Source organism: Thamnophis elegans, chromosome 2 (assembly GCF_009769535.1).
Source record: "Thamnophis elegans isolate rThaEle1 chromosome 2, rThaEle1.pri, whole genome shotgun sequence".
Classification (NCBI taxonomy): Eukaryota; Metazoa; Chordata; class Lepidosauria; order Squamata; family Colubridae; genus Thamnophis; species Thamnophis elegans.
Genome location: NC_045542.1, coordinates 130834651 through 130854497, shown reverse-complemented (window position 1 = coordinate 130854497; position 19847 = coordinate 130834651).

Genomic DNA, 19847 nt, shown 5'->3' with positions numbered 1-19847 from the left:
ACATGATTTATAACATATGTGACACAAGGTAATTATTCTGTTCATAAAATACGCTCTTAATATGTAATTTTAGACCCAGTTTTGAGTGTTGTGTTTTTATCTAAGAACTTGATTGTGCAACTTTAAGTCCGTCAAGAGATTTCAGTTTTGATTCCAGAGATCAGAGAACAATTCTTAGATTAATATAAAGTAGGAATGACTGTGATCTCATGTGGCTATTATCAAAGGTCACACTTCTGCATCAATGACTTTCATAGGATGGTATAAAGTGCTGCCATTCCTGTTGATTTATGCTGACATTTTAAATCCATCTCTCAATTCTGCAAAGTTCACACAAGTGCTTTTCCTTACCTGCTGAGGGGTAATCTTGTCTGCAAAAGGAGAGAAAGATGATTAGGCTCACCATAGTTATTTGTGTTTGGTTTAGCGCATCTGTATTCTCATTCAATTATATTTTATTCAATAAACCTTTATACAATACATTGTGTGGGCTAATGTAATATGTATAGTAACTCACTTTTTACATAGCACTATAGTGGAGTGACAGTGAGACTATGATAAGTTGCAAAATTCCAGATGTTCATTAGACTTTTTAAGTTGGTTTTTCTTTTCCTGCTGCCTAATGTTTGTCTGAATTTTTGCAATCCGTCTATGAGAGCTTTAAGTGAAGGGTCTATGGACTAGTACTTGTAAGTATTCTATACCTGTAAAGCCATTGTTCTCTTTCAGTGAGAGATGGGCGCTGGGATTCAGAGCATTTCATTGTCTTCAATCAACATCGAGTATAGATTCTTAAATCAGCAAAGGATTTTTGAAACAGATATTCTCTATTGGATATGGGATTCAAACCCTCTGCCCAAACCCCCGGAGAATTCGGCAAAGTAAAATTAGCAAATATGTGTGGATAGAAACATCTGAGTTTGTTTATCTTTTTTCAGTGGTGCTTTGCTTAGCAGGGTAACTTTATCATTATTTCCCTTCTCTGTCCCTCTCCTTCTTTGTTTTGCTTGCTGGATTGTCAGTTAATGATTGCTTACTTTGGTATGCAGATCTAAGTCTAATGCCTGATAATCTATTTTTCAAATTCTTATTTCTTACCTTTATTTTTTTAAAAAAATAAAATGGTGAGTTGTGTCAGCAGCCCTTGCTTGGGCTTGGTAACCCCTACTTAAAAAATAAAACTGGAACAATTTATTATGCCTAGTCCTGTGGATTTCCTATTCTGCCTCATCCAGATTCCTAGGAAGGTCACTTCTGTATTTAAGAAGATATGGTAGCAGCTTAGCCCAGAAGGGAAAAATTTACCTGGAGAGAACAGCAACACCTATGCCTTGGGAATTTTAAGTTTTTTATTTACGGTATTTCCTTTCTTTTAGAATGTGACTCTGGGTGGCATGCCAGTTAAGCCACCCAGAGTCACATTCATGTGTTTGGGCAGCTATATAAATTTGATAAACAAATTCAAAGGGATTGATAGGAAATAAGGCATGTTTAAGTGTGCATTGATGCTAACTGATGACCTTACAAGATTGGGGTGGTTTTTTTGTACGAGTATAATCTGCCATAGTCACATATAAACCGCGGGTTGGACTAGATGACCTACAAGGTCCTTTCCAACGCTGTTAATTTGTTTAAAAAAAGTGTCCAAGGGCATATATTACCAATCCCTGCCGTACAAGATGACCCTCCAAATCTTTTGATGACAAAAGGAACAGGAATTGGTAAAAATGTCTCCCCACAGTTGAATCCTGAATGGACGTGGTTTCCATTTTCATTCATTTATTAAGTGTAGCTAATGTATTTTCTTTTGCATTTGCTAAGTAGATGTGTCATGTCTAATTTATGCAAGTACAAATACAAATTCAGCTGGCAAGGGACTTTTCCTTGCTATCAAAGTATACCACCCTTAAAGCAACCTCTAATCGGATTGTTTCTGTTATGTCTGGATTCTCACCAGCATAGAGCTGATGAGATCCCAGGTTTATTAACCAGTACTGCCAGAACCAAGTTTCTTAAACTGCTATGATATCTTATAAATCTATGCCAGCATTTTTCTATAAAATTAATGCTAACTATAAATGTTAACTCATTACTTCACTAACCAATATGGCCACAGTAGGATATTTAATGTACTTAGTCCAGTCTTGAAGTTTCCCTCTAATTGATTTGGGTTCTTAGAAATGCCATTTATCTGTTGAAATGTGATTTGATGAGTGAATATTCTCAAAAATAAGTGAAATTTGAGGACATAACAAAGAACAAACTTTTCTTTATCACTGAAGAGCCACCATAGAGTAGTTCAATGATCAGCCTAGCAGACCTGATTCAAGGAAATCTAAGTTCAGTTCCACCCACAAACTATAGAGCTCCTTGGACTGGTCACTGAAAAGGCACTTGAGTAAAAAATGCAGCACAAACTAGCCTACCAAATGTTTGCAGATCCGTGGCAAATGTATCTACAAATATCAGAATTATGCAAGCTATGATCTTCCCTGTGACATTCTATGGAAGGAAAAGTTGACTTTGAAGAAGTAATAGAGGCTTTTGGTGTAGAAGAAGAATCCTGAGTATACCAGAGGGAGCCAAGAAAACAAACAAAATGGATCATCAATAAACCAATTCAGAGTTCTCACTCACAGCACAAATGACCAGGCTCAAATTATCCTACTGTGGCCACATTATGCAAAGCCCAGCACTCTACTGAAAACTCTGAGGCTAGGAAAGAATATGACCACAAGTAAGCAGCTGTAGTAGCAATGGGTGTAATACTGAACCTGAAAGGCCTGGTCAGGAACAGATTGTCATGGGGGGGGGGGGACTATGTGTCTATATGTTTTCTGCAAGTAGGTACCAACTTGATGGCATATAATCAATCTATCAATTATCCTCTGAAAATGTTAGTGTATGGGTCAGTGAGTTGTTCAAATGCAGGTAATGGCACTGAAGAAACCATGATTGTTAATCATGGATATGTATTAACACACTTGTCTCTCAATGTTGTCTGTCATATAGAGCTTTTGTAAGGATAAATTGAGAGAGGGAATATTTTGTGTTAACTGAGCTTCTCGAAGGAAAGATAATGAACTTGATTGATTTAAAAACCACCATAGGAAACACTCTGAGGATGCCTCTAGAGTCCCCCTTCCTTATTTCAAATACTTCTTTATCTGAAATATGGAGGACTAAACAGCTTTCAGGCTGTGCAATACATTACTTCTGGAACAAGATTACGTCCCTCCCCTTTTCTTTAATTTAAACAGATGGTAAGTAGCATCTGGCTGACCTTCTCTGAGCTTAGCAGATAGATCTAACTAGGGACTAACTAATACTTGAATTGCAATCAATCAAAAAAGCTCACACATTAGCCTATGGCTACCATACCCAGGCTGCAAAATCCAGGCAGCCACTAGTTAGCAGCTAATAGTAAGGGTTTTCCTGGATTTTTGCAATCTAAATGTAGCCCTTCTGGAGGCTAGACTGGGAAGAGTTGGGGGGAAAAAACCACCCTAAAAGAAGGCAATAGCAAACCCTCATCATTCTGTTGCCAAGAAAATGGCACAGCTTTGTCCATATAGTCTCTAGGAATCAAAAGTACTTTTACTCTCTTCCTTAAAAAGAGCATCCAAGATGTTCAGCCATTTTGTTGTGAACATTCTTTATGCCTTGTCTGAATAGAAAAAGATAGACATCTGATTTATTAAATGCTATTAACTGTGGTCCCTTTGGAACTGACTTAGTAGGACATCTGAATCTAGCCATTTTGGTTTGTAAATGATAATTAAGATCTGATGGATTATTTAACAATTTTGGTTTAAAACAAAACATGGTTGTGTATAAGATATCAGCCCACCCAACAGAAATTGATTGAAATTAATAATAAAATCCAGGCATGCATGTTTATCAATACATTCAAAGGGATTTACATCTGAGATAACATTAAGATTGGATCTATTAATAGAAATAGAATTTAAGGTTGAATCATATGCATATCTATCTGAGAATAAATGTAAATAATATACAATAGGAATTACTTTTGTGTAAACAACATCACTTGGACCACATATTGTGCACCCTCTTATAAAGCAATAGGACCTAGTTTCTCCAAAAAAGTGAAATAAAGCACCCATCCACCTTGCTTTGTCCTGCTTTGATCTCTTCTGCTGCCTCTTCCAGTGTATCCTCTGGTACTTCAAACAGGTGGAAGAGGCAACACATTTCATCAAGGTGAGTCAAAGTGACCTCTCTCAGATCTAGGACATGATTACTGTACTATAGGTTGAACAAACCCAAGAGCTGTAATAATTCAATAAATTATGAGTAACATCATGAAAACACAGTCTGTTGGTGATAACCCTTATGTTCAGAGATATCTGGTGTAAATTCTATGGCTCTTCAGGTTGCACCTCTTATTTCTGGAAATCACTGTCCCTCAAGAGAAGAGAGTTTTTCAGAATTAAACTAAAGTTTTCTAAAGAAAAGGGTATGTTTTTGTTTATTCATTCATCATTCATTCAATGTTTAAAGCACATCCCAAACAATGGTACGATATGACCGATACACCCTGGGTGTACTGGTGTCTGCTGGGAGCACCAGGTACTGTTCCAGTACGGTGCTCCGGAGGGCCCACCCCTCACCCCTCCTCCTTGCCAGTATTTGAGCCAATCGGGGCTTCTACACACATGCACGGAGCCTACAGTGCCTGTGTCACGCTCTGCTGAGCAGCTGGAGCATCGCAGGCAATAAGTACGCATGGGACCCCTGCACACGTGCTGCGCACATGCATGTGGTGGATGGCTGACCCCGTTGCACTGTACCGATTGCAACGGTATCCGGAACCCACCACTGATCCCAATGCTAATCGCTTCTGGGCTGGTTACTATAAAACCTCCTGCCTCATACACTAAAAACTCGTAAATAATCTAAGGGCCAAAAGCCCACCGTCACCTATTGTAAAAATAGTTGTAAAGTTGAGGTCATCTTTTCTCTGGGAGGAGAGTGTTTCATTAAGTAGCATTACCACTGTGAAGGCCTGTTGCTTGCCCTTCAACTCACAAACCTCACGAGGAGAAAACCCACAACAGGTCCTCTCCAAATGGCCAGGGTGGCTGGGAAGATCTGAGTTTGTCAAGATTTCATCTGATATATACTGGTGCTGTACTATAAAGGGCTTTAAAAGTGATAGTGAGCATTTTGAATTGGTTCCAGTAGCCTAATGGCAACCAATGCAGCAACTTTAAAAAAAATGTTACCCTCTCAAACATGATTAATGCATCAAGAGTAAATGTTAGCCCCCAGAGTTAGGCCAGTTAGGAAAACTGACAGAGCAAAAATTTCAGGAATGCTACTTTACTGATATATGCCAAACGGCAATAAGGCAGAATATTTCTGAACTTATTTATCATGCCTTCCTCTTTCTCAGGGCTAGGTTTTCCTTTATTTTCTCTTTATAGTTCCTATTGTGTATGTTGATTATTAATGTTATCTTCTTATTCTTCAACAAGTTTTACATTAGGGTGATGGTCATAATCTGAGTTACTGTTGCTAGAGCTCTTGGTCCACAGAGATTCATCAGAGGTATACTAGCTGAAGTTGAGCAAAGGATTCCCTGGCCACACTTCCACTTGCTGTTTAAGAAGGAGCTGTAATCCAGGAGAACTCCCAAATTTTAAGTGAATTTGATGGGAATTTTACACCATCCAGAATAACTACTGAAGCAGATGTTACAAGATTGCCATGATATCTGTTGAAGACAAGTAGTTCTATCTCAGCAGGATTTAATCTGAATTTGTTTTGTCACATCCAGGTTATTACAGTCTCCAAAGACTAGTTCAGACTTTAATGGCATCAATGGCTCATCTTGATATCCCCAACTGCACTCATTTCAGAGGAATACCATGGTTGCTGGTACAGAAGACTGCTGAGAGATCTAACAGGATATATTCCTATACCCGCCCCCAGGAAGAGCCAATACAATCACTATACATCTCCAGGAATAACCAACACTCCAGAAGATAGGCTTAAAACACAGAAGGAACTTGACAGACCTGAACACTGGGCCCTATCTAACAAAATGAAATGCAATAATGAGAAAAGTAAAGTTCTATACTTAGGCAAGAAAAACCAAATGCACAAGTACAGTATAGGTGGTACCTAGCTCAATAGCAGTAACTGTGAGAGGGATCTTGGAGTCCTAGTGGACAATCATGTACATGTGAGCCAGCAGTGTGCTGCAGCTGCCAAAAAAGCCAACACAGTCCTAGGCTGCACTAATAGAAGGATAAAATCATGATCACATCAGTGGTGGGTTCCTACCAGTTCGGACCGGTTCAGCCAAATTGGTAGTGGTTTGGGGGCCTGGGTCTCGAACCGGCAGTGACCCAAGTCTGCAACACCCCCGAACCGGTTCCCCAGGTGGCGCCGGTGGCGCTGCCATCTTGTTTTTCAGTTCTGCACATGCGCAGAACAGTTTTAATTGCACTGCACATGTGCGTGCAGTGCGCATCAATGGTTCACGCGTGCGAAGCACACACACAAGCAAACCAGCAGTAGTGCCTGCCAGAACCCACCCCTGGATCACGTGAAGTGTTAATATCACTTTAATAATGCCTTGGTAAGACCACATTTGGAATATTGCATCCAGTTTTGGTCACCACAATATAAAAAAGCTCTTGAGATTCTAGACAGAGTGCAGAAAAAAAGCAACAGAGATCCTTAGGGGACTAGTGGCTAAAACATATAAACAGCAGTTGAAGGAATTGGGTATGTATGTCCAGTTTAATGAAAAGAAGGATTAGAGGTGACCTGAGAGCAGCCTTCCAACTTCTAAGGGGCTGCCACAAAAACGATGGGGTCAAGCTATTCTCCAAAGTACCTGAAGGCAGGACAAGAAGCAACAGATAGAAGCTCATCAAGGAGAGAACCAACTTAGAAATAAGGAGAAATTAACCACCATGTTTGCACAAATAGTAAGAAATATAGGGATCCTTGGTGATCTCTGAGCTTGCTTGTTTTCTTGCAAATGTTTCATTATCCTAAAACTAGGTAACATCATCAGTGCTAGTCATCATAGGACTAGGATTCATGATGTTACCTAGTTTGAGTAATAAAACATTTGCAAGAAAACAAGCAAGCTCAGAGAGTACAAGGACCCTTCATTTCAACCTTGAGCTACAAATATTCTCCTTTATTAGTAAGAAATATAAGCTATTATTTGTGGAATTGCAGAACAGTTCATGACTTCCTTATTGCTTGTGTGTTCCTCTTTTATACAGCCCAGTAGCCCAGTAATATGTAGTCAGACATATATTTACATATCACTCAACCATCTATTTAGGGCAGTGATGGGCAACCTTTTTGGCGTGGTGTGTCAAAAATCGGCAAAAAATCGAGCATAACTCGCGTTGTGTGTCACTTTGACAAAAACATAATTTTGCGTAATTTATAGTTTAAACTACAAAACTACCTCCCCCTCACTTATCTCAGTTATTGTGGGCAATTACAAGTCCATGGCACCCCAATAGTTGCTGCTAATGGCGCTCACAGTTCCCGTTGGCACTCCGCTGTTCCCTGCTGTGGTGCGGTCGTAACCGACAGTCGCAGGAGTAGACTCTCTGTGCCGGCCTGACTGGAGAGAGGCGCGCACTGTTCCCACGATCCTCTCCTGCGGTCCTCCCTCGCCGCGCTGATGACGTGTGTGCGCACGGCACGCACTCCTTACCAGCAGCCCCTGCGCTCAGAAAGGGGCGGCGGCGATACAGTAAGTGAGTGTGGGCGGGGGAGATCATACGTCCCATCCCCCCCCCCGTTCCTCCAGCACAGATTCTTTCATCCTCGGCGGCCGTGCAGGAGCCGAGGATGAATCGCATGAAATCCTGTGCGTGTCACCCCAAATGGCTATGTGTGTCAGCACTGACACACGTGTCATAGGTTCGCCATCACTGATTAGGGGGACATTTTATTGAATGTAAAACATTTTCTAACTGCCTAGAATAATTTTTTTCTTGGCGGCCTTTTTTTTTTTAAAAAAAATCCCAGGCTTTGTTCCTATCTTCAAAAATGGAAACTATTATAAATAATAACAGCTGAGTTATAAAAGATTTTAAAACCTGTCAATATCTCAGTATTTATGACACTCATATAAATTTTTAACGTTACTTGAAATAATTTTTCCATAAACTACATTGTCTTTTTAATGTGTTATTGCTCTGGTTTGGTAGATTTAAATCATTAGAAGTGCATTTGTGAGTGTGTCGACATTCATCCATATTCATTAATTTAGTTTTACCAACCTATTATATCTTTTAAATACAAAACTTTACCAATGCTTCACCAATGTCACTTACAGTCTTGTTTAACCTAAAACAATTATGGATACACATTGCAGTCTGTTTTTAAGTGAAATAAAATGTTGCTATTAAAGTGTATGACACTCAGTATTAATATTTGTCAGACTTCTCCAATCAGAAATAATGGTACTACAGCTAGTAGCCTCCCAGGCAGGGGTGGGTTGCTGCCAGCATTACTGCTGGTTCGGCACACAAAATTTATTGCACAGAACCGAAAATCAAATGGCGTCGCCGGAGGAGAACAGGTTCGGGGGTGTGGCAGGCCTGGGTTATTGCCAATTCAGCGATCCAGGCCGCCAAGTTACTACCGGTTCAGCCAAATCCCATCTCTGGTCCCAGGGAGCATATTGCAGAAAACACCAGGATGAGGAAAGCGCACTTAAGCGTCTTCTCCATTGTTAAACCAGTTCAACTCACTTGACCCACTCCAAATATCCATTTGGCAGTTTTATGCAGTTGTTAAATATCATGGGAACAATAACCCATTCACACATAGAAGGTTCGATTATGTTACAAGCTCATGGAGAAAGGATCTTTCAAGAGTTATTAGCCAGAAGAATGTTGTGTCCAGGCATAGGATGCCTTATTGTCAAACTATCTGGGTTGCCAAACTTTGGACAACAACTTGATAGCAGCAAGAATTATTTTGTATGTCTTTGCTTTTCTCTACAGATTTTAACAACTTAGATCCTGTAGCCTTAAGACAGGGTAAAAACCATCCCTGCCATTTCAGTTTTTGCATGCGCAGAGACTACCATTCTTCAGTACAGATTATTGGCTAGATGGGTGTTGGCTTAATTCAGGGAGCTAATTGCTGTCTTTTAATACTATAAATAAGTAGATAATAATTAGACGTGATTCAACCAGTATTTCCATTGTAAGGATTCATAGCATTAAATTATGGAACGCACAAGCCAGAGCTGGATCCACTATTTAGACTGAGTGAGAGTGCAGATGGTAAAGGCACTCTAATGCAAATTTGTGATCTCTTTCCTATTGAGTTTGCAATATTGCAGCCTGGATGTCGCCAGTGCTTGAATGAGCACCTTGAGACTGCTCTAGGGAGCATAGGTCAAAGTTTAGTGATGTATGTAGTTGTCTCACTAATGGGCCTTATTGATTATAATCCATAGAAACAACAAAGAACTCTGACTCCTCCCCCAGCCATTGTGATGCTAGCAACCAAGGAAAACTACAGTGGCCTTTGAGCCCTGAACAATTTGTAGGACAGTCGGGCTCTCAGTGTGAATCGACACCAAGACAGCTTATAGATTGCTGCAACAGGATAAATGGAAAATAATAAATGGATCTGAGAAGGACCTCTGAGGCAATGATAACTAGAAGCAAAAAAATGCAAAAGGAAAATAAACACTGATTAAAATGTGATTTCAAGGGCAAAGGAACCCAGTGGAAGGGGAATCCAGAGCAAAAGTCCACTTAGCCAGCCGAGCCACTAGGCACACAGAAACATGTGTTCACATGTTTCTGTGTGCCTAGTGGCTCGGCTGGCTAAGTGGACTTTTAGTTGTGATGAGTTGCTTGTGATGAAAAGGAAACAAGCAGAGGGGCTTTTCTGTTCTAACAGTTCTAAACATTGGCTTTGTTGCAGTATAAAATATTACACACATCAAGTGAAAGTTTTGGAAATAGGATTGGCTGTTCAGCTTCAGCATTTTTGTGTGGACCATAACTCATCCAGGCAATTGGGCGAAACAAAAAATGCTAATATTTTGGAGTAGAGATGTTGGTAGTCAAAGACCTTTTTAATCCTGCAGGTAAAGGTAAAGATTTCCCTTGCACATATGTGCTAGTCGTTCCCGACTCTAGGGGTCAGTGCTCCACCTCTGTTTCATAGAGGATAGTAGTATTTTTAAAAGTGAAGAGTTGGGATGAGCTTTATATTAAACTGATATATTTGTAAATATATAAACATACATATAAATGTATGCATAGACACTTAAAGTAAAGGATCCCCTCGTACATAGGTGCTAGTTGTTACTGACTCTAGGTGTGGTGTTCATCTCTGCTTCAAAGCCGAACAGCCAATGCTGTCCGAAGACATCTCTGTGGTAATGTGCCGGCATAACTAAATGCTGAAGGCACATGGAACGCTTACCTTCCCACCAAAGGTATTTCCTATTTTTCTACTTGCATTTTTACATGCTTTTGAACCGCTTGGTTGGCAGAAGCTGGGACAAGTAATGGGAGCTCACTCCGTTACATGGCGCTAGGGATTGGAACTGCCAAACTGCCAACCTTTCTGATTGATAATTCAGTGTCTTAGCCATTGAGCCACCGTGTCCCTTTAATCCTGTAGGTCCTGCTAAACCATAAATTGTTCTAAACATAGTTGGCTGAATAAGCAATAGTTGGCGGGAATCACACAACAGGTTTGTCAAGCAAGCCCTATCAAAATTTAATACAAGTGAATTATCAGTCTTCTTACCTTGTCCTACAATCTGTATCCACCACGGTCCTTGTGTATATGTAAGCTGATTTGTTGCTCATATATTGTTACCCTTGTAAAACAAAGACCTTAATAAACCTAATTTAATATTGAAATAATTGCACACAGGAAAAAGAATTGCTTGTTTGCTTCCCCCCCCCCCTTCACTGTGTACGTTGTTTTAATGATAAATAAATTGCTCTGTTCTTGTAGGTCTGGCATTTTTTGGATCCTTTAGCCTTTCTGTATGACATATAACTGTAAAATGGGGAAGATAGTATTTTGGATGAACATAAAAAGTAAGTCAATGGACCCATCCGTCAAATTTAATTTAAATAGCTGGGGTATGTTCAGAGTTAATGTCACTACCTCAGACAGTTGAAAAAAACACCTAGAGGGGACAAAATAGAGATGCTCTAGGCATTCAGTGGCTATCTATGATTCCATCCCTTCATAGTTTCTCAGGGAGATGTAAAGGGGTAGAAATGAGTAGGACTTCCCAGAAGTAAACAAGGTGGCACTGATCACAATTGTGCCATCATATGTTTCTGTTCTTCTGCTCCAGTGGAAAAAAACGATAGTCAAGGAGAAGGAAAAGACTTAGATTCTTCATTTCCTTTTACAAGGCTGTAAAAACTGCTAGCATAGCTACTGGATGACTGAGTAGTTCCAGATCATGTATTACCAGTGCATGGAATTAAAATAAATAACAAGGGGATGCCAGAAACAACCTTGCAGTCTGAAAGGTAAAAAAAAATGCCCTTTTATAAAGTAAGATTGTTTTAGAACTGACACATGTTATGGAGAAAAGCCCTAACATGAAGAACTGTGGAGGTACTCTGTTTGCATGTGCTAAAACGTGGCACGACAAACCGCGGCATCGTCAAAATAGCGGTGATAAAACTGCATCGCTAAAGCCATGACGTCATCAGCACGCGTCATCACCGCCGCAACAACAGCACGGCGACGGAAGGGCGCTTTAAAACAGCGCGGTGGCAGAAAGCTGATTTAAATTAAGGTAAGGGTTAGGATTAGGTTTAGGGGTTTGCTTTAGGGTTAGGTTAGGTTAGGTTAGGGTTAGGTTTAGGTTTAGGGTTAGGTTTAGGGTTAGATTTAGGGTTAGGTTTAGGGTTAAGTTTAGGGTTAGGTTTAGGGTTAGGTTTAGGGTGCTGAGTGCTTCGGAAGGCGCGGATTTGCCCTCCGCGATTATGTCATCATGGTAGGGTCGCGTTTTTACTTAGCGCCTCGAATGGCGCGATTTGCCCTCCGCACTTATGTTGGCGCGGATAAGGGCTTTGCAGTTTTGTGGTGGAACCGTGCTAAATAAGCCCGCCCCTGAAATAAGCCCTCCCTGAAATATTGCTACAACAGCAGCAGCCATGAGTGACCATGCTCGCAGCCTCCTGTACCTCAAAAATAATAAAACCTCCCAAAAATAAGGCCAAATGCTTATTCGGGGGTCAAAAGAAAATAAGTCCCTGTCTTACTTTCGGGAAAACATGGTAGTATGGTAGAAAACCAATCAGTATCACCAAATGTTTAAAATTAGAACTCCCACCATCACTCCTGTTTTTAATAATCAATAGTCAATTATACAAACAAATAAACAAATACTTGATTTTAGCTTGTGGCTATTAGCAAGATTTTCGAAGAATATAACTGTCTGGTTTTTCAGTTTTGTCTTTTCTCAACTTTTCTGACAGCCAGATTTGTTCATCTGCATTTTATCCCTTCTTTGATAACTGCAGCTGCAGTGATCTCCAAGTATATCAAACAATATGTGGTCGAATATAATAAAGATCAGAAGTAGGTTGTATTGGAAAGACATATGATTCTAAAGTTCTTTGAAAAGCAAAAAAAAAAAAATCACATTCCAAAGCATTGGGATTAACAGTAAATGTAAGACAAAAGTTTCAACTTTTGGAAATCAGTGGGTGTAGCTGAAATTTTGAAATCCTACTATACCATAGGCTTTTAATAGAAGAATATATCTGTAGCTCAGGGTTCAACTGTGGAGTTAGTATGCTTGTACTGATTTTGTTACCTAGTTGGATAACAAAAGGTCTGCAATGGAAACAGCTAAATTAAGAAAACACCAAGGACCTCACCATACAGACTTTTGCATAACTTTTACAAAAGGGCTGCCCTACTAGGCATAACCAATCTCATTTCTTACAAGAAGACCTACTGATACATTTTTTTACCCACCTCCTCTGCTTTGCATTCAATTTCTGAGCTGCCATCACCCACCATTTTATGTTCAAGGAATGATCATTAGCCATTCTTCAAAGCAGAGATTATGCTTAACAGGGTAGAGATTTGCTTCATAGGAAGTTGCTTTCCATTTCTTATTTATAAATTATATTTAAATTTAAATTTATTTGAATGATCAGAACATATATTGTTTGTGGGAGTTGGACGGGACTTAACTCTGAAACACATTAATATATGTAACATATTTGCTTTAATTTTTAAGGATTACGGGGACTTTTTTTTGGAGGGTTATTTAGTCTTTTGAGGGTTTTTTTAACTTTTGTATTATTTGGAAGATAAAACGTTTGGATTCCATCTTCAGTTTTACATTCTTTGTTTCGACATACCAGACTTCTTTGCAGTAAAGTTAGCTTGTCACAGACAAACCACAGCTGTTCCTGACGCTGTGTGCCTCAATTAAATCCAATTAAAAAGCTCCTATTCAATATTTATAAATAAAAATTTAAAATTAGCAGATGGAGTTCATATACATGCAACCTTCTGCATCGCCATCTCAACCCAAGTCTAATGGAATATCTCATTTTACATTCTTCTGTAAGTAATCTCTGAAAATTCTATTTGGGTGAAAGCTGTATCGTACTTTTATAAATCTGTATTCCAATAGAACTCTATATTCCTATAGAACTACTTGGTGTAGTGATCAAGGCATCTGGCTAGAAATGTGGGAGATTGTGAATTCCAGTCCTGCCTTAAGTCTAAAGTCTGCTGGGTGACCTTGGGCCAGTCACTTTCTTTCAGGCCTGAGAAGGAAGTAAAGGCAAACCACTTCTGGAAATCTTGCCAAGAAAACTTCAGGGAGTTTTGTCCAAGCAGTCTCTAGGAGTCAAAAAAAGCAAAAGCAAAAGCAAAAGCAAATAAGATAGATAGATATAGATAGATAGATAGATAGATAGATAGATAGATGGATGGATGGATGGATGGATGGATGGATGGATGGATGGATGGATGGATAGAGACTGACTCTGCTCTTTGGTTAAATATCCTGATCTATATTTGTGTATTGCAGTAAAAGCCATGGTTTATAAAATAACCCAACACAGAGAGGATTTGCACAAACTCTTTACTTACAATCACAGTGACAATATTCACGTTAAAACAAAACCAAATAAACAATTTATGCCTTAATGTGTCACACGACACACAGTGTTTAGAACACAAAATTGTGTAGGACTTGTTTCAAATTTTAATTTATGAAATTATCATCTTTCCTTTTCGATGTGATTTTTGCTATTCCTGATAGGATTATTACTCACTTATTTCTGTAGCTGATTCAAGAAACTATAGCATTGAAAACTAGAGCAGAGGGGGGAGGGAGAGAGACACACAGTCAGAGAAGAGAGGCAGAGAGACAGAGAGAGAGAGAGAAATTGTAGCACAATATATTTTGCTCTAGAACAACAAAATTACTACAGCTTTTATCTTGGAGATGGATGAGTCCAGTTATCTTCCATTTTCAAAGAATGACCTAGTAATCAAGAGAGCAATGAGGTTATATACTATAAAGCAAAGCTACATACTTAAAATTTGCAGAACATGCTGTGCTTGGAAAACAAAGAACAGCGTGTTAGAATAAGCAAAACAAAACTTTCTGGCACAGTTAAGTCACAGGACTACTTTAGACATTCCTGTGAGGAAAAGTACCGTAGGTTCTCATAACTATGCACGTAAAAGAGATACTTGATCAAACAGAAATTGTGCATCATGTAACCTCAACAAACCTTTCTCAGAAAAGTGTTTTAAAATATAAATGGGCCTATAATTCCACAGTAACCTGCCCAAATTGATGATTTTTAGAATTGGCATTGGGATTGTAATTCCCATAATTTTCTAATATTTGGATTTTGTGTAGCAAATTGGGCTGAGACATGAAGTGTGAGGGGGTCCAGTTTTCTCCTTTAGGATTCTGACTTACTTATCAGGAGAAAGCATCAACTGCTCATCTACATTTTCAGTGGGGCAATCAAACTGGTGTATGGAGGGAGGGTTCAATCTATTTCTTGGGGATAGTGGTGAGCAACCTGGGCAATACCTTGAATGGCCAGTTTTTCATATTTCCCACCTCATTTCTCAATGCTGCAGAAAAGAACCTGCCTGAATCCCAATAAGGGGGAGAGTAAGGGGGACGGCGGTGGCTCAGTGCTAAGACACTGAGCTTGTTGATCAGAAAGGTTGGCAGTTCGGTGGTTTGCATCCCTAGCACCATGTAACAGAGTGAGCTCCCATTACTTGTCCCAGCTTCTGCCTACCTTAGCAGTTCGAAAGTAGGTAAAAATTGCAAGTAGAAAAAATAGGAACCACCTTTGGTAGGGAAGGTAACAGTGTTATGTGCGCCTTCAACATTTAGTCATGCTGCCACATGACCACAGAGACATCTTTGGACAGCATTGGCTGTTCGCTTTGAAGCAGAGATAACACCACCCCCTAGAGTCAGTAACAACTAGCACCTATGTACGAGGGGATCCTTTACTTTAAGTGTCTATACATACATTATATGTATGTTTATATATTTACAAATATATCAGTTTAATCTAAAGCTGATCCCAACTCTTCAGTTTTAAAAATACTCCTATCCTCTTATGATAAGAAAATCACTAATGAATCAGAATGCTCAGATTCATAGTTTGGTCTAGTGTTAGGACATTGAGCTAAAATCTGGAGTCTATGAGTTCTAGTATTGCCTTAGGCAAGAAAACCGGCTGGGTGACTTTGGGACTTTGCCTTTTTTTCCTAGTTATTGTCTATTAGTCCCAAAAGAAAAGTTTCTGGTTTCAGTAGTACTTTAATCTTCAAAATCTATGAATTAAAGTATGTATTTGTATCCAAACTGTTTTGAGGTTTTTTTATGTCCACCAAGCATAATAAAATGTCCCTTCATGTTCACATTTCTAGTAAAGGTACAAAATACTTTTATACAATTTACACAATTTCTCTGGTGACAAATAACAGCAACGCAGCATGTTATAAAACTTACCATCGAAGTTAGAACATAAAGTGAATTTAAGTTCTTTCAGTCATATATTTTCTAATTGTGCCATTTGCATATTGTAACTAAAATTTTAACCCATTTTATCATACATTCTTCAGTTGTTCTTATTTCAACATAGTTTTTATATTTTAGCAATAACATATTTATCTTTAGTACATAATTCTGTTTCAAATTCAGTCTTACATTGTTCAGTACCAAAAAAATTTGTTATCCATTTTAAATCTTTCTGATAATTGTACATAAGAAAACTTTTGCTTGGGATATCTTTCTATGTCAAATCTGTCTCTTGATTTTATTTTACAATCTTCCTGGAAAAATGTAATACACCATGGTAAGTTAGCCATTGATCATTTCATATTATAAAATGCTTACTGTGTTGAAATACACAAATAGGTTTTAAGTCAAAACCTATGTTTATATGTATTCCATACACTAAGAACAGCCCATTGGACATGTGTGATTTTTAAACTTACACATAGCTTTAGCCAGCCATAACTATCCATGCCACCCAAATCTCAGTTCATGCCCTTTTACTTCCATAGCTATCTATTTCTCAACAATACCCATTCTTTCATCAAATTAAACAGCAGATAGCTAAATATAATTTCAAATCTGGTAGACCCAATCCTCCACTTTCCTTTTCATCTTATGGTACCTTATATGTAACTCATATTTTTTCCTCTGCCATATAAATTTAGATGTATCCTTCTGCCATTGTTTAAATGATACATCAGTTGTCAAAACAGGCATGTCTGAAACAAAAATAACATTCCAGGTAAAACATTCATCTTAATCACAGAAATTCTACCCAATGGTGACAATTGTAATTTGTCCCATCTTGACATATCTTTTAAAAAAATATTTCATTCCATATTTTAAAATAGTTATTTGAAGTAACCTATAATTGTATTTGTCATAGTATATACCAAAGTATTTATTTTATTTTCAATCTTAAATTTTACTTGTTCATAAATGCTATATAAGGTAAGACCCCTGTTTTACAGAATTATTAGAATCTCAGATATAGCATGATATATGTGATGATTCTTGAATTCCTATAGAGGAAAGAGCAGTTAGTAAAAACTAGCAATATGCTAAGACTGCCCAATGTATGTTGAGGATTGGCTTTATTGCTTCAGAATGACAAATTTCTCTAGGTTACTGAGTATAATCTGTTCAGAGGGGTGGTGACAGTTCAAAACCAAGATTCCCATAATGTAAAAGGAAAAATATATACAGTATATCTTTAGAAAGTACCAACTTCTGTGTAATCTTCTGCACCACCCTTCCGATTATTATGGCCATTTAAAGAGAAACCATTACATTACTCAGAGGTCTATCTTGCAATAGCTCAGAGCCAAACCATCTATCTAGTCTGAAGCAGTGGTGGGTTCCAGGTGGTAAGGCCCGGTATGCCGTACCATTAGTAGTGTGAGCAGCAGCCACCATATAGGTACAGTGGCTCATTTGGCCCACCTGCCTGCATTTCTTACCTGTATTTGAAGCACCTGCGCAACCTCCACTGAGCAGCTGGGTGTCGCAGGGTGGTAGCACGTGCATGTGGGCGCAGCACATGTGCCCGACGAGGCTGGCCATCCCCGTGCGCAGTGTACTGATTGCGACGGGAGCCAGAACCCACCCACCACTGGTCTGGAGGTCTTTGGAACCTGTACTGTTGCCCTCTACTGAACTTTGTGTCATTCAAAAATCTTAAAAACAAATATTTTTGAACCTAATTTTAATTGTTTTCATTTTATTTTTAATACTTTTTCTTTAATTTTAGTTGCAAGTTGTTATTATAACAATTAGTAGAATTCACCATGGCTGTTGTATTGTTAAGATTTGAAAAACATCGTTTTTGTACTGTGTGTGATGATCAACCACACTCAATGTGTAGTCTGTAATAAAACCACATCTAAATGAAGGGAAGCATGCAGTGGGGTACCTCAAGGGTCTGTCTTAGGCCCGGTACTCTTCAACATCATCATAAATGATTATACGAGGGCATAAAAGGGGATTTCATTAAATTTCCAGGCAACACTATGCTAGTGTGTGTCTGTGTCTGTGGTGTAATAACTAACCCTGTAAAAGATTCAAAAGAGCTTGACAGACTTGAACATTGGACCCCATCAAATAAAATGCAATTCAGTAGTAGGAAAAGTAAGGTCGTACCCATTGACAAGAAAAATCAAATACACAGGTATAAAATAGTAATACTTGGTTCAATCGCAATCACAGCCAATGCACCTGAGTGTAAGAAGAAGAAATGGATAGAAGTTTAACAAAAAGAGCTCCAACCTAGAATTAATGAAAAAATTTCTTGACAGTGAGAACATTAATCAATGGAACGCTTGCCTCCAGAAATTGTGGGTGCTCCACTATTGGAGTCTTTAAAGAAGAGATTGGACAAGCATTTGCCCGGAATGGTATAGGGTCTCTTTTCAAGCAGCAGGTTGGACTAGAAAACCTCCAAGGTCCCTTCCAAATCTGATATTCTATGATTCTATCCCAAGGGGAATGCATGTTAAATGTTTCACAGATTGATTGACATTTATTTATTACATTTATATAGGTGTCCATCTCATGTAGTGCTTATAGGTAACTCCATCCATTATATGATATACAATCATATAACAATAAGTATTGAAAATGCTGTAATAAAGAGAGATTTCACCATATTGGTGGTTGTGTAAAAAATCCTCTAAGTACTATACAAAATACAGTACATCATATACTAAAACTAAAATGACAACCTTTAGCAGTGGTTGTTCTCCAACTTCCTGTTTAGTTCCTGACCATTTCATTACCAAACTAAATAACATATTCAGTGGGACTTTGGGTAAAGAGTCTTGTTCCGTTCCATAAAACTACAACTATTCTTATTAGGTATTATTCCGAAAACACAAGTGGGGGAAAAAAACCACTATTTACTGTAATACAGCATATCCACAACAGAACACTAACCAAATTTAAGCAAGAATGGCTCCAGTATATACTATAGATTACACAGTAGGACATTTAAAACATTCGGAATATGGTTTTCAAGAAGAAATTTATGAGACCTATAAAAATAATAGATGAAATAATTAAATGGTTACTAGCAATATTTTTAATGTTGAATGTAAAGTATAAACACCTTGGCTAAGGTCAGTGGCAGGGGAAATAAATGAAGAGAAGGGTCCCCTAGGCCCCTAACATATGGGGTGCCTCAGGGCTCGGTCTTATCCCCCCTACTATTCAACATCTACATGAAACCGCTGGGAGAGATCATCCGTAGGCACGGGATCAGATACCATCAATATGCGGACGATACCCAGTTGTATCTGTCCGCCCCGTGCCAACTCAATGAAGCGGCAGACGTGATGAACCGAGGCCTTGAGGCCGTTAGGGACTGGATGAGGGTTAACAAGCTTGTGCTCAACCCAGAAAAGACCGAGTGGCTGTTGTGTTTTCCCTCCCAAAGATTCGACCAATATTCCATCACTCAGGCTGGGGGGTCAATTTTATACCCTCAGAGAGGGTTCGCAACTTGGGAGTCCTCCTAGATCCACAGCTATCGTTTGACCAGCACCTGACGGCTGTGACTAGGGGGGCATTCGCCCAGGTTCGCCTGGTGCGCCAGTTGCGACCCTACCTGAATCGGGAGGCACTCACAACAGTCACTCGGGCCCTTGTGACCTCTAGGCTGGAATACTGCAATGTGCTCTACATGGGGCTGCCCTTGAGGAGCATCCGGCGACTTCAGTTGGTACAGAACGCGGCCGCGCGAGTGATTGTGGGTGCACCGCGGTTCACC